The following is a 15,662-nucleotide window of genomic DNA, read 5'->3' as shown; positions in this document are numbered from 1 at the left end:
GCCAGGGAAATGACAGAAATGACCCCCTTAAGGTTTCGTAGCCCTTAAAAAGAAAAAAATCGTGCCAAAGTGATTTACTTATTCTTTTTTTTTTTTTTTTTGTGAGGAGATCAGCCCTGAGCTAACATCCGCCAATCCTCCTCTTTTTTTTGCCGAGGAAGATGGCCCTGGGCTAACATCGGTGCCCATCTTCCTCTACTTTATATGGGACGCCGCCACAGCATGGCTTACCAAGCAGTGCGTCGGTGCGCGCCCGGGATCCGAACCAGCGAACCCCGGGCCGCCGCAGCGGAGCGTGTGCACTTAACCGCTTGCGCCACCGGGCCGGCCCCTACTTATTCTTTTTTTTATTGAACAAATCTGACGTAACATTGTGTAAGTTTAAGGTGTACAGTGTGTTACTTTGATACATTCAAATGTTGTAATATGATTGCCGATGTAGCGATATTTATCACCTTACATCATTATGGCACAATATTGTTGTCTATGTTCATTATACTGTGCATTAGATCCCCACGGTCTATTTACTACTCCTTACAAGTTTGTACCCTTAAACGCTAAGACTCTTATCCCGCCTCATCCCTGGGTACCACCATTTTACTCTGTTTTTTACAGGTTTAACTTTTTTAGATTCCACATATAAGTGATATCATACAGTGCTTGTCTTTCTCTTGTTCTTTATGCTGTTTATCTTTATGCATTCCTGGGCTGGGCAAATTCTCATTTTAAAGGTGGAAATTCAGAAAGGGCATTTGCCCCAGGCCGGACAGGATGGGGCGCCAGAGTCTAGGAAAACAGGCAGGTCTGACTCCACATCACTAGTGCTCTTGGGCTGGGGCTTGTCCTCGTGACATGGGGCGCTGCTGGGATTCCTAATGAGCCCCCAGAATGTCAGTTCCCTGAAAGCCGTGGCTTGGGTGGAAATGACGCCTGGGGGAAGCGGCACCTGCGGTCACTGTGCTGTGGTCATAATGCTCCCGTCTCTCAGCCTCAGATGCCTTGTCTGCAGGGCAGATGCTGTCTGGATTCCCCTCCACTCCCCTCTGGGCTGAACCAGTCTGTTCTCCCGCTGCAGTCAGAGCTCTCCACCAGGGGCCTTGGATCAGACTTCAGTCAGGACAAGCCAAGGATGATAAAGGGTGGGGGAGACCCAATCACCCTCCCCCGAGGGGCCCCACTGACACACCTGACTCCCAGCCAGCTCTCCCACGGTCACTTCAGCCCAGCTCAGCTCCAAAAGGAAAAGACAAAACTCCCAGCTGCAGCCACACCACAGGAAGCCAGCACCACCACCCAGCACTTCCCAGCTGCACCCCCAGCCCCAGACGTCATCGGTAGGTAGAGCAGCACGGATGAGTGCTACCGCTATCCTTTACTGTCGGTTTATTCTGTGCCAGGCATCGTGCTGAATGCTCTGCTGAAATCCTCTCAGTTGTTCTTGATCGTCATTCATTCCCATTCTACTCTCACGATTGTAGCTCTATCCACCGACCATCCATGCTATAAATCAGCTCACTTCTAGAAGAAAATATCTTCACCCTAAGAAATAGAACATTCATTAAAGGACACATCTGGAGTTCTGTTCGCGTTTTCCTAATACACATCAAAATAACCACAAACATGAAAACTGCTCGTCTAAAATCACCTTGCAGGTCTTGGCTGTTGTGAATAATGCTGCAGTGAACACAGGGGTGCATGCATCTTTTTGAATGAGTGTTTTCATGTTCTTTGCATAAATACCCATTGGGGAGTAGCTGGATCAAACGGTAGTTCTATTTTCAATTTTTTGAGAAATATCTATATATTTTCCATAGTAGCTGCACCAGTTTGAAGCAACCTAAGTGCCCATCAGTGGATGAATGGATAAAGATGATGTGATACATATACACAATGGAATATATGTACTCAGCCATAAAGAAAGACAAAATCGTGCCATTTGCAACAACATGGATGGACCTTGAAGGTATTATGCTAAGCGAAATACATCAGACAGAGAAAGACAAATACCATATGATTTCACTCGTATGTGGAAGATAAACACACAGATATGGAGAACAGATTAGTAGTTACCAGAGGGGAAGGGTGCTAGGGGAGGGCGAAAGGGGTAAAAGGGTACATGTGTACGGTGATCCATAGAAACTAGAATATTGGTGGTAACACGATGTAGTATATACAGAAGCCGAAAGATAGTGATGTACACCTGAAATTTACACAATGTTATAAACCAGTGTGACCTCAATAAGAAATTAATAAATTAGGGGCTGGCCTGGTGGCATAGTGGTTAAGTTCACACGCTCCGCTTCGGCGGCCCAGGGTTCGCGGGTTCGGATCCTGGGTGCGGACCTACGCACTGCTTATCAAGCCATGCTGTGGCAGCGTCCCATATAAAGTAGAGGATGGTGGGCATGGATGTTAGCCCAGCGCCAATTTTCCTCAGTAAAGAGAGGAGTATTGGCAACAGATGTTAGCTCAGGGCTAATCTCCCTCACCAAAAAAAAAAATAATAATAATAATTAATTAGTTAATTAAATAAAATCACCTTGCAAAACCCACTTTGAGGAAAACTGATCTAACTGAGTTCCCACTTTAATCCTAAGAAGAAAGGAGTATTATCTCCATTGAACAGAGGAGAAGACTGACGTGGTAAACACTTTGACATTTATTTTGCATGAAATTGGGATTCACTGGTGGGTATTGAGCAGAACTGTGACATGATCTGACCTCTGATCTATAGGAGCGAGGTGTGCAATCCTTAGAGTCCTCAAAAGGGAGTATCTGCCAGGTCTCAGTGAGGAGGCCACACTGGGCAAAGGAAACGAGGCCTTTAGCACAACAAAAGTGGGGGTCTGGGGTATCTGGGAGAAGGGCGGTCAAAGGGGAATGGGAGTGGGTGGTGATCAGGGAAGGAGGCCTCTCTTAGGAGATGAGGCCAGAAGAATGAGAAAGAGCCAACCGTGGAAAGAGAAGGAGCAGCAGGAACAAAGACAATCAATATTCCTGCCCAGGAGCTGGTAAGGAAATCTTCACGCCTTGTTCTTTTGGAAAATAGGAGAGTAGGCACAAGTATCGGAGACCTTGAGCATTCTGGCTGCTGCTGCCTAGATAACAGGGAATGGAAATGCAGCCAATTGGCAGAACTCCTGGAATCAAAGGTCATTAGATTTAAATTCTGCAACCCCCATCAAGGTGCACGTGGAGGAACTCAGAGACCAGCCTGCACAGCCTTGGAACTACTTTCCCTGGAGCCAGTGCATGGATGGAAACGATAATTACAACTGTTACAATTTCTACAGTGATTCTCTGTGTTAGGTTCTCTGTGCTAGGTGCTTAGTATTCAAGATGTCTGAGTCAAGGTTCAGTTGAAGGAAATAGAGGCTACTTGTATTAGTCAGCATTTACTGTAGTAACAAACATCCCAACGTCTCAGGAGCTTATAACCATGCATGTTTTTTCCCGTGGGTCTGTGGGTTGGCCGTGGATGTGCTGGGCTCAGGTCAGCTCACATGTGCTATCATTCTTGGACCAGGCTGAAGGTAGGCACCTATCTGGGACATGCTGCTCTCACGACAGAGGGCAGAAATGCAAGAGTTCCTGGCCAACCACACAGTCGCATCCACTCATTGACCAAAGTGTATCCCATGGGCAAGCCAGAGTCAATGAGAGGTGGATATTACTCTTCCCCAGATTGCACTGGGCAAGTCACATGGAAATGAATGGGGACATATATCCTACTACAGGGAACGGGCAAATTGTTGGGAACAACAATTCAGTCTACCACACCACTGTATTTTAAGAACAAAGGGATTTATTGCATGGAATTGGGTGTTCACAAAGCTGTCAGAGGTGCTGGAGATGTAGGATCTAGACAGGGTGTTGTGTTTTTGGAGAGTGGCACACCAGAAGGAAACTGAAATGTGCCAGTTCACTCACAAGCACAACAGATTAATTTCTCGAAGAACCTCGTAAAGCTGGGATGAATCTCCTTAAGCAACTGATGACTATACAGGAAAGACTGACCTCTGTCTCCTGTTTCCTTCATAGGTCTGACCATGCACTGGCTGTGGAGACTCCAGGGGCTTTGTATCCTGTAGGGGCTCAGATGTCCAAGCTCACTGTCTGCATTCATACCAGGCAATTGGCAGCCCTGCAGTGGGGCCACCAGGAAGTCCCTGCCAAGTTCAACTTTGCTAGTAATGTGGTGGATCACGGGGCTGGCGTGGAGAAGGTAGTGGGGTGGGGACGAGGCACAGGGTTGGACAAATTGGCTGAGTTCATTAATCACCCATTCATTCAATAAATATTTATTGAGCACACACATGTCAGGCAGTAGGATGAGCTATGAAGATGTCCACTTTCCAGGAAGGCAGCGTGGGGTGGGAGCAAGAGAGCATGAACTTGGCATAAAGACGAGCCTAAGAGACTGGTGCAGAGTGGAGCGAAAACCCTGGGCAGCTGACACACAGTTTGCCTGCACATGCTGCACGTGCTCTGTTGTGACCTCCCAGAGTCAAACAAGGACTAGTGTGTTGGGGTCATAGAGGAGGTGGCTTTGGGTTTAATAAGAGAAAATCAGCACTGACCAAAGACTGCATCAGTCTTCTCAGAAAGTTATGTGTCCTTGTCATCAAGGTGTGTAAGCAGGATGGCCGCTAGGCAGGGGTTGTCAAAAGGGCTCCAACATGAGAAATCAGAGAAAGAGAGTGATGAGGAAGTTTCTGATTTTCCTTTCCCTCCCTGGAGTTCTAAAATTCCACCCCATTCACTGCTGATCCCGCCCCTGCCTTCGCTTGAAGTTCTGTGTACTTTTATGGAGGGTGGAAGGATTCATCTTGGCTGGGATGGGGAGAGAGGTGGATCTGCCAGCATGGGCTTAAAAGAAGTCATAATCACGGTGTTGTCATGACAAAGCCTTAGTGCGGAAATCGCAAATGCTGGGCCTCTAGGCTGAAGATGGCTCATGGTGCAGAGTGTTCTTAAAAAAATTTGGTCAACATTTTAAAATTGAAAAATTTCAGATAAAAATTTAGATTTCTGGCTTTTCTGTAAAAGTAAGAGCTCCTTGGAATAATGAGGAAGGCCTTTACTACCATGACTCAAAATCCTGATTCCATAAAAGAAGTAATTTAATAAATCTACTACATAAACATCATAAAAACCTCTCCTTTGACAAATAACACTATAGGCAAAATCAAAAAACTAATGACACCCAGGGGAAAAATGTTCAACTCATAGCACAGCAGAAGAGTTAATATCCTTAACACAGAAAGAGCTCCTAGAAGTCAAGAATGAAAAGACACAACCCAATGTAAAAGTGGGCAAAGTAGATGAAAGGACAGTTCACAGAAGAGTGAACTTGAATGGCCCTGAAATGTAAGAAAAAATGCCCCACCTCACTCATGCAAATTAAAACTTCGCTGAAATAAGATTTTTTACGTCTCAGTGCAGTTAAATACAAAAGTTTGACAGTATGCTCTGTGGACAGGGCTATGAGGAAATGGACACTCACACATTACTGGGCAAAGTGCAAAATGGTACAACTCTATGGAGAGGAATTTTGAAATATCTAACCCAATTACCAATACATTTTCTCTTTGACTTTGCATTATTGCTCTCAAACTATGATATGGGGACTGCTGAGGATACCAGAGACTCTGAAATCAAAACTTTACCAAAAGAAAACTAAGACAATTGGAACCCTTGTGCGTCACCAGTGGGAATGTAAAATGGTACAGCTTCCATGGAAAACAATGTGGCACTTCCTCAAAAAATTTAAAATAAATAATTTTAAAAATTAAATAATGACTGTATAATCCAGCAATTCCACTTTTAGGTATGTACCCCAAAGAATCAGAAGCAGGGTCTTGAGATATTTGTACACCCCTGCTCATCATTATTTACAATAGCTGAAAGGTAGGAACAACCCAATGTCCATCAGTGGACGAATGGATAAACAAAATCGGCATATCCATACAAAGGAATATTATTCAACCTTAAAGAAGAATGAAATTCTGATGTATGCTACAACATAGATGAACCTTGAAGACATTATGTTGTGAAATAAACCAGACACAAAAGGACAAGTATTGTGCGATTTCATTTATAAGACGTGCCTAGAGTAGTCAAATTCATAGAGACAGAAGATAGAGTGATGGTTACCAGGCTGGGGGGAGGTGAGACTGGGGAGTTGTTTTGTAATGGGTACAGAGTTTCAGTTTTGGATGATGAAAAAGTTCTGAAGAAGGATGGTGGCGATAGTTGAACAATAATGTGAATGTACTTAATGTCACTGAACTGTACACTTAAAAATAGTTAAAATGGCAAATTTTATGTGTATTTTAACACGATAAAAAAGGAAAACAAAATAAATACACAAATAGAGAAAGGAAGAGAGAAATTAAATAAATAAACAAACAAACAAAAAATACATCAATTTAAGGTAACAGTTGCCTTCTTCACTTTCACTCTCTCACAAGTGCACAGTGGCATTTTCCAGAGGCTACACATGGGTGATCCTGCAACAAAGTAAGTGCAGAAACAGAAAATAAAATCCAACTGTCTTCTATTAAGGAAGACGTTAAAGACATTTGCAAACATGTAAAATGATGCCTCTCTTATTGTTTTTTTTTTTTGTTTGGGAAAGTATACTCACCTCTGTATCAAAATGTATCTTATTTGTGGTAATGTATAATGGTTTTATTACTGTTATTTTTAAAAGCACACATTTATAAAATTTCTCAGTTTTAATTTCTAGTACAGTAAATATTGATAGATAGAATCCATATAAATAAAAATTCTTTAGGGTTTTTAATACTTCCTAAGAACCTATAGGGGTCCTGAGATTAAAAAGCCGACTAAGCATTGGTGGGGCAATCCCAAGACTGGCATTTATTCCATGTGCTCATGTACCAGCCCAGCCTGATCAGTAGGTCTTCTCTTTCTTCAGGCTGGGAAGCGGCCCCCTGGCCCAGCCCTGTGGTGGGTGAGCAGTGATGGGGATGAAGTGATGTGGAACTTCAGCGAACTGTGTTAACTCAGCCAGCAGGTGACCGATGTCCTCTTGGGGGCGTGTGGCCTGCAGCGTGGGGACCGTGTGGTGGTGGTGCTGCCCCGAGTGCCTGAGTGGTGGCTGGTGACCCTGGGCTGCATGCGAGCAGGTTGGTAATTGAGCACCTGGACTGGGCACTGTCTCCCTTATGAAAGAAACTGATGGCAGAGAAGTGCAACCATCACCCCCTCAAAGATGCCCCCTCCCCATAGTGTGCTGTCCTTCCTCGTATGGAAATATTATCCTTCTTCCATTTATTTACGCAAACTGTTTGCCAAGCACTCTGCTAGAGGTTGCTAGTATGGGGTGAACAAAACATGGTCTGTGTACTCATGGGACTTACAGGTCTTTGGAGAAAGATAGCTATTAAACTATTAATTGCACACATAATTATTTAATCACAATTTTAACAAGTGGCATGAGAATTTCATAAGGACCTATTCATAAGGACCTATTCATGTGACCTGTAGGCCACATCCAGGCCACAGCCTGTTTTTGTAAATAAAGTTTTATTGGAACAGGGCCATGCCCTGCTCACAGGTTCTCTGGTTGCCTTTGCACGATAGTGGCAGACTTGAGCAGTTGGGACAGAGAGCGTCTGGCGCACAAAGCCTAAAATATTTACTGTTTGGCCCTTTGCAGAAAAAGTTTGACAATCTTGCTATAAAAGGAGACTCAAACTGACTAATCTGAGGGGGTCACAGAAGGCTCAGTGGAAGTGAAATTTGGGCTGAGATCTGAAGGATGAGTAGGATTTGGCCAGGAGAGGAGGCAGGGAGGAGTGCTCCAAGCAGAGGGAATGCACAGAGGGGAGGGAGGCTTGAAAATGATGAGAGAAGCTGCAAGGACGTCTGTGTGCCTGGAGTCCAGGCAGTGAGGAGGAAGGAGTGGCAGATGGCCCTGGAAAGATGAGTGGGCGCTGAACTACAGACCCTAGGGGCCGTGGTAAGGGTTCTGGCCCTTATCCACTGAGGAATGGGAAACCATGGACGGATTGAATGATGTGATCATTTTCTGTTTGTACAAGGTCACTCTGGTTGGTACGTAGACAATAGGATGAAGGAGGCCAAGAATGGGGGTGAGAAACCCAGATGGGAGACGAGGGATGATGGTGGCTTCAACCCGGATGGGGTGGTGGAGGTGGAGGTGAGTGGATGAATTTAGGAGACAATGAGGAAGAAACTGATAGCAGGATTTTTTGAGGAATGACGTATGGTAGAGGAAGAAAGCCAGGGTGATGGAGAAGTCACAGACACTTAGACAACTGGGTGGATGCGGCTCTCTTTCCCTGGAGTGAGGGGCACAGGGAGAAGCAGGAATGGGGGTGTCAGGAAAGACGACTAGTTCAATTTGTTAACTGTTGTGTTGGGGGTACCCGGGTGATGTTCAAGAAGGGATGAGGAGTTCTAGTTATAAAAATAAGTCCTGGGGATGTAATGCACAGCATGAGGACTGTGGTTAACAATACTGTATCATATATTTGAAAGTTGCTAAGGGAGTAGCTCTTAAAAGTTCTCATCACAAGAAGAAAAATTTGAAATTATGTGTGGTGATGGATGTTAACCTATTGTGGTAATCATTTCACAGTGTATACATACATCAAGTTACAGACATACCTCATTTTATTGTGCCTTGCTTTATTGCGCTTCACAGATGTTGCGTTTTTTACAAGACCCTCCACCAGCACAAAGATTACAAATCACTGAAGGCTCAGATGACGGTTAGCATTTTTTAGCAATAAAGTATTTTTTATGTGGCTCCTGAAGTGTTGCGAGTGGAAAGAAAGTGAGCCAGGGCTAAGAGCTATTTAACAGGAGGAACGTGAAATCAGCTTCATAAAAGGTGAAACATAAGTCTAGTTATTCTCCAAAAGAATAAAACAAAGTCACAAGAGTTTCTTCAAGACAGAAAACAAAAACAAAGAAAGATCAAGAGCACTCTTGCCTAAGAAAATGCATTCAGTGTCCCAGGTTTGGGAAAAAAAGCCGGGACCTAGAGCACTGTGGTGCTGCAGGACCACGGACAGTTCCAGGTGCCTTTCCTTATTTTGGTGACTGTGTGAGTCTGGATACAGGAAACTCCTGCAGGGCATTTTGTGTGTGTTGGGGGCGGGGGGAGGTTGTATTGGCCTTAGACTGTCAATGGTGTAACATTAGGCAAATCAGTTTCTCTCCTTAGACCCCTTACAGCTCTGATAACACAGAGAAATCTGGGTTCAAATCACTCTGATCCTTTGTCCCCTTGTTATTGTTATTCCCCATTGGTCACCACTACCCGACCTCCCCTCCTCCATTTACTCCCCACTGGCTGTTTGCATCGGGCTTCTCTGGGGAAGAAGACAACCCTCCCTTCCAGTTCTCTCTAAGTCATTTGGCTTCTCCAGGCCTCGTCTTCATGCCTGGGACTATCCAGATGAAAGCCAAAGACGTTCTCTATAGGCTACAGCTGTCCAAGGCCAGGGCCATCACAGCTGGGGATGAAGTGACCCAGGCAGTGGACACCGTAGCGCCTGACTGCCCATCTCTGAAAACAAAGCGACTGGTGTCTGAGAAAAGCCGGGATGGGTGGGTGGACTTTCAGACACTAATACAGTGAGTACCTACACGTCTTAGCCCAGGTTTTCACGAAAAGTAGAAAGGGCACCAAGCACTTCTGTGCAGGTGCTTTATTGGGAAAGTCCAGGGAGCAGAGTGTGGGACTGGGGAGAGTGAAGCAGGGAAGAAGAAAAAGCTAATGCAAGAGTTTATTATTGAGTCACTGCAGGGATAAGTGGGGCTTGATCTGCAGGAACCTTCTGAGGAGCACACAGAATGCCTCTCAGGATTGTCCACTAAAGGACTGAATGTTGACCCATCAGAACCTGACCCCCAGTGGTGGAGAGTTGAACTGGGGGGCATTATCTACCCCATGCTTCTGGGCTGCACATGCATGCAGAGCAGGCTCAGAGTCCCGTGCCATGGTGGCAACAGAGAAGCCCTGGGGCACAAAGTGAATCACCTGTGGTCCACACTGCAAGCGACACCATATGTGTTGAAACTTGCCCAGAGTTGTTCACTGCAACCATTGCTGGAATCAGAGGTGAGGCCAAGAGTGTATGAGGCAAAACAGAAGAGCAGGCTGAATACTGAGTTTCCAGAGTCCTCCTCCCACCTTCTCTATCCCTAAGCCAGGCTGCTTCTCAATTCAGAGGACTCTATGTGTCATTCTAGCCGTCAGTAGCAGGACTGGCTGGAAGAATGCATTTCTCTGTCACATATCTGAAATCCTCCCATTAGAGACACCTACCTTAGGAAACCCCTAGGGAGAATGAAAGCTTTTCTAATGTCATGGTCTTTAAGATAACTGTCAGAGAAGTGGACAACATGAGACCAGCTTTGACACTTGAAATCGGGACACTGGAGGAGGGGTTCAGGAGATGTGCGGATGCTTCATGGGAATGGAAGAGGGTGTACTGGGAAAACTCATACTAACTGAGCACCTTCTCCTTACCTGGTGTCATGCTAGGGCTCCAAACAACAATCAGATCAACATTTATTGAGTTCTTGCTGAGCAAGTTGCTCATTTCCTTTGTGTTACAGTTAACTTTCTCGATAACTCAATGAAACAGACAGGTATTGATCCCATTTCACAGATATGGAAAGTGAGACTCAGAGAAGTTAAATAAATGGTCCAACGTTACACAGTTAACTAAGTGCCAAACCCGAGTGGTTTTCAAGCCCAAGTCTGAGTGACTCAGAATCTCATCATCTTAACCTTTCATCAGCCCCCCTCTGAAGTGGGTTGGCTGACTTGCCCTTGCCAGCGTGGGGGAAGGTGGGAAGAGATGAGTCACCAAGACATCTGGTGTCCAGGGCAGATCTGAGAAGGTGACAGTCCGTGTCTCTGTCAGAACCATCCACCCATCACTGTGTGGAGACTGGAAGCCAAGAAGCAGCTGCCATCGACTTCACCAGCGGGACCAGTGGTCTTCCCAAGATGGCACAACACTCCCACTCAAGCCTGGGCATCAAGGCCAGGATGGATGCTGGTTAAGAAGAGCTCTTTCTTTGCAGAGAACTACACGACCAGGCCTTGAGACTTGCCTGAGCACAAATCGAGTTCTACTGGGGTGGGCTACCATCTGATGCTTCTGAGATAGACGGTTGGGAAGGGGGACACGAGGGAGCAGGGCTTAGCAAGCTGGGTATCCAGTGACCTCTGGTGGGACATTTCTGTTTCAGATAACATGGTATCTCAACACCTCTTCAGTGGTTTGAGCCACATGTCTACTAGACTGAATGATGAACGTAAAGTTTATATGCGTTTCTCCCCAGACTGCTCTCTATCTTGTCCTTTGGGGTGCTAGTAATTTGCTTTGATGCTCCGGATTCCGAGAGGGCGTTTGTGTCAGCAGCAAATTGCTTTTCAAATCCATTGACGTAGAAGCTGTAACTGGGTTAGTTAGATGAACTGAGGTCTCAGAATTTCTGGATCTCAGATCTCATAATTCAGAATGTCCTTCCACTCTACACCAACACTGTCAGTGGAATCAGGAAATACTCTGCCAAGATTGTCATGCGATAATAACAAGAGCTCTTCAGGGTCTTTTTCAGTGGATCCTGCTTACCATGTTAATTTTATGATTAAAACTGGAAAAATATTTTAATACAAAAAACCCTCAAAAACTTAAATGTCCCACCTGTGAGCCAGTGGTGCCAGAAAATTAAATTATTTAATAGAAATTATTTCATGGAATAGCTATGGTAAAATGCAGTTTCTAAAAGATGAGAAGATAAATCACTTAAATGTAACTAAGATGTTAAATTCCCAGCCCCTCCAAAATTTGGTCCTAATAGTCTATGACCCAATTTCCCTACGGAGCTGAAAGCATTAATCATCTTCAGGAAGGGACACACACTATGGAGATTCCCTGCCACAAGGAAGTTCTTCATGTCTGGCCTATATCACTTTTGCTTTAAAACAGGGCTGATACCTTTTATTCTGGCCTGAAGAAAGGGAACAAGTTTTGCCCTGTACCAGACCCTCAGCTGTGCTCAGGAAATTCATGATTCTTCAAAGAAAGAGAACCAAAGGTTTACCCAGCCAAACTTGAACTTAGCAAGGCTCTTGTTAGAATATTCACTTAGATGTCTTCCATTAGTAAACGTTTCCTGGATGGTTACCACACGCCAAAACTGTACTACATTCTGGGGATAAAGTGAATGAGACCCAATTACCTGTTAAGTCATGGGAGCTGGGGTCACACCTTCTGAATACTTGCTCTTTCTTGATACAAGGATGTGTGGATAGAAGACCTCTCCTTCCCCCTGCCTGCTCACACTTACACACACTGCTACGAGCATACACAAACACACTCAGGTCCACACAGACCTGTGTACACACACCTACCCCTCCCGACACGTATGCAAACACTCATGCTCTACTCACCCCAGCTTGCAGTCACGTATATGTACGTGTGTTTCCTCCATGTTCTCAGCATGTGGACAGACCTGAAAGCCTCTGACATAATATGGACCATCTGAGACACAGCTTGGATATTGAACCTCTTGGCCTCATTTCTGGAACCCTGGCTGTCAGGAGCATGCACATTGATCCACTCTTACCAAAGTTTGACCCACTGGTCCTTCTAAAGGTAAGAGAGGATCCAGTTTGCACCAAATGGTCAGAGTGAACCCAAGGTTTGCACACTCCAATTTATTGCAGTTTCTTTCAGTTCACCTAATTTTGACTAATCCTTGTCACACAGATGGACAGTGTTCAGTAAGCGAGATGGAAATGGTCCATGCCCTCATAGAGCTCATGGTCCAGGGAAGGAGACAGACCCATATACAGATAAAAGGAATATATTCAGGAGACAGGCATCATGGGTCATTTATTTACTCAACACGCATTTAATGGGCTCTTGCTCTGTTGTCAAGTATCAGATAGATGGTGGTGAACCAAGTGTAAAAGAGAAGAATGGAATATTGGAGGTGGTGCCATCTGTATGTGTATGTGTGTTTGTGCGTGTGTGTGTATAGAGTGCAGTCATCTTCAGTGTACAGGTTGAAAATAATTTACATATGTTAGACACTTTAGTAGTCAGCTCAGGCTCCTATAAAAAAATAGCATAGACTGGCTGGCTTAAACAACAGACATTTATTTCTTACAGTTCTGGAGGCTGGGAGTCTGAGTTCAGGGTGCCAGCATGGTTGGGTTCCTGGTGACAACTGTCTTCTTTGCTTACAGAAGGCTGCCTTTTCCCTGTGTCCCCACATGGTGGAGAGAGTGAGCTCTGGTGTCTCTTCCTCTTCTTATAAGGACGGTAATCCCATCATAGAAGCCCCACTCTCGTGACCTCATCTAAACCTAATTATCGCCCAAAGGCCCCACCTCCAAATATCACATGGGGAGTTGGGCTTCAACATGGATAGCGGGGGACACAACATTCAGTCAATAACAGACACCCATGTAACCCCCACCATCTCAAGACGTAAAACATTCCCACCACTGCAGATAGTGCTCATCCCCCTTCAGGCCATTGTCCACACCTGTTCATAAGTTATTCACTCTTTTGGCCTCTACCACCATAGATTAATTTAGCCTCTTCTTAAACTTCATAGAAGTGGAATCCTACAATATGTAATCTTTTGTGTCTGGCTTCTTTGACTCAACATTCCCTGTGAATACTGTCCATATTGTTGCACATATTAGAAGTTTGGGCTCTTCATTGCTGTATAGTATTCCATTCTGTGGCCCTATCACAATTTCGTTTTCCATCCTATTGTTGATGGACATCAGGGTGACTTCCAATTTGGGGCTATTATCTGTGAGAAGTTTTGAAGAATAAATGTGAGTTTTTCTAGTGGAACTTGATGCGGTAGCCATTAAATGAAATCTATAAACTACGTTACCCTGGGGCAACAAAGCAATGGAAATGGGCTCATTTTGCCTGCGAAGTCATGCCCTACGTTGGACTCTATTTGTGATGGGGAGTTGGGTCACTGGCATCCTGGGGCCTCCAGGTCTCTGTAGCAGTTGATGGCCCACCCCGACTTGTGTTTCGCTGGCAAAAGAGACCCCAGGAGCAAACTGAGGCGTGGATGATATCCTTAAAGGTCAAAAGGTCAGGCTTGGTCTGGGTTCTCTCAGGAGATTCTCTTCAGGTGATTCTGTCATTCTCTGTTTTAAACAAATTCTTACTCTGCCTCCTTCCAAAAAAGGATTTGAAGTGGCTTTCAAGTGTCACAAATAGAAAAAAAAAACATGAAAACAATGTAAAATTATAAAGCCTATTAGGAAAATACAGGGTGGAGATAGGGAAGAGGGGAAACTAAAGACAGTAAGGAGAAGTACAGCAAATAAGTGGATAATTACATGTTGAGCTTCCTGTAAGGCAACGCAGTAAGGGAAATGGGATGATCTTCATAACTTATACCAGTTCATCAAGGGCACTCAGAGGAAACAATTACATCATGCACTAATGTTAATCATTTTTTCTATATATTTTTGCCTAAACCATCTTTGTAATAAATTCTGCCCAAAGCAAAGCATGGATGGAGGTGGTATTGCATAACAGTTGAGAGTACAGGGTGCAAATGCTGGTTCCACTACTTGCTGGTTGTGTGACCTTGGGCAAGTTACTTAACTCTCTGAGTCAGTTTTCCCCTCTTTAAAATGGGAGTGATAATGCGAACTCTGTGAGGTTGTTGTGAGAATTCAGTGAGATAGCACAGGGCCTGGCAAGTATTCAGTACTGGCTATTTTTTAGTAGCACTTCTTCTGAATTGTCTGTAGGCAATTTTAACTTTTCAAAGCACTTTTCTACGTGAATTGTATCCCAAAAATATTTTTGGGAAATAGGGCTGGAATTAATCTATTATAAAGCTAGTCCCAGCAAGTTAAAGACTTAACCAAGACCACATAGCTGATTTGTTACAGTGGCTGATGTCTTTTCCTTGGTGACTGGAGGTTTATGTAATTCTAGAAGTGTGTTTATGGGGGCAAGTCATTACATTGGCAGGAATAGACTGCCAGGATTTGACAAAAATGTTCCAAATTTGTCCTGGACCTTTTCCCTATAATGATAGGTGGTCATTTCTCTGTCATTTTTGGCTTGAGGGTGCATGAGAATTGGGGCTCATGTGGCCTGAAATAGACACAGCAAAGAAGCTAGGATTTAAATCCGGAGCCCACCTCCACAGCTCATGCTCATAACCACTGTGCCTACCAGTTAGTTTGGCATCTGACCTGATGGGCAGTGTCAGCTGGCTCTCTCCTTCCAGGCCCTGCCCAGCTACCCAGTCAACAATGTGGTAGGAGCCCCCATCATTTCCTGGATGTTGGTTCAACAGGATCTTTCCAGGAGATGGGGCTTTAGGGATTGGAAAGAGCCTCTGGTCTATTGGCGCCTCCTCCTGCCTCCCCCACATACACACGTGCTCATCTATCTGGCCCTCTGAGCACGGTTAGCCCCATGAAGCTAACTTCATTGTCAAAGCACCTAGAATCCAGCTCTAGGCAGAGTTTGGTTCCAGGGAGGCTCAGAGGAACAATGACCTCTCTTTTCAGTTACAAGTTCCCACATCTACAGAACTGCTTCAGCAGAGGGGGGACCCTCCTTCCAGACACTCTGGAG

General features: G+C 44.8%; 1 pseudogene; it reads left to right on the top strand.

The window, feature by feature from the left end:
* The first annotated feature begins 3,641 nt into the window (after positions 1 to 3,641).
* LOC131421983 (acyl-coenzyme A synthetase ACSM2A, mitochondrial-like) overlaps positions 3,642 to 15,662 on the top strand; it is a 75,385-nt pseudogene continuing 63,364 nt past the window's right edge.

This window comes from Diceros bicornis, chromosome 26, assembly GCF_020826845.1.
Source record: "Diceros bicornis minor isolate mBicDic1 chromosome 26, mDicBic1.mat.cur, whole genome shotgun sequence".
In the NCBI taxonomy this organism is placed as follows: domain Eukaryota; kingdom Metazoa; phylum Chordata; class Mammalia; order Perissodactyla; family Rhinocerotidae; genus Diceros; species Diceros bicornis.
This window is presented reverse-complemented; position numbering and strand designations above follow the sequence as displayed.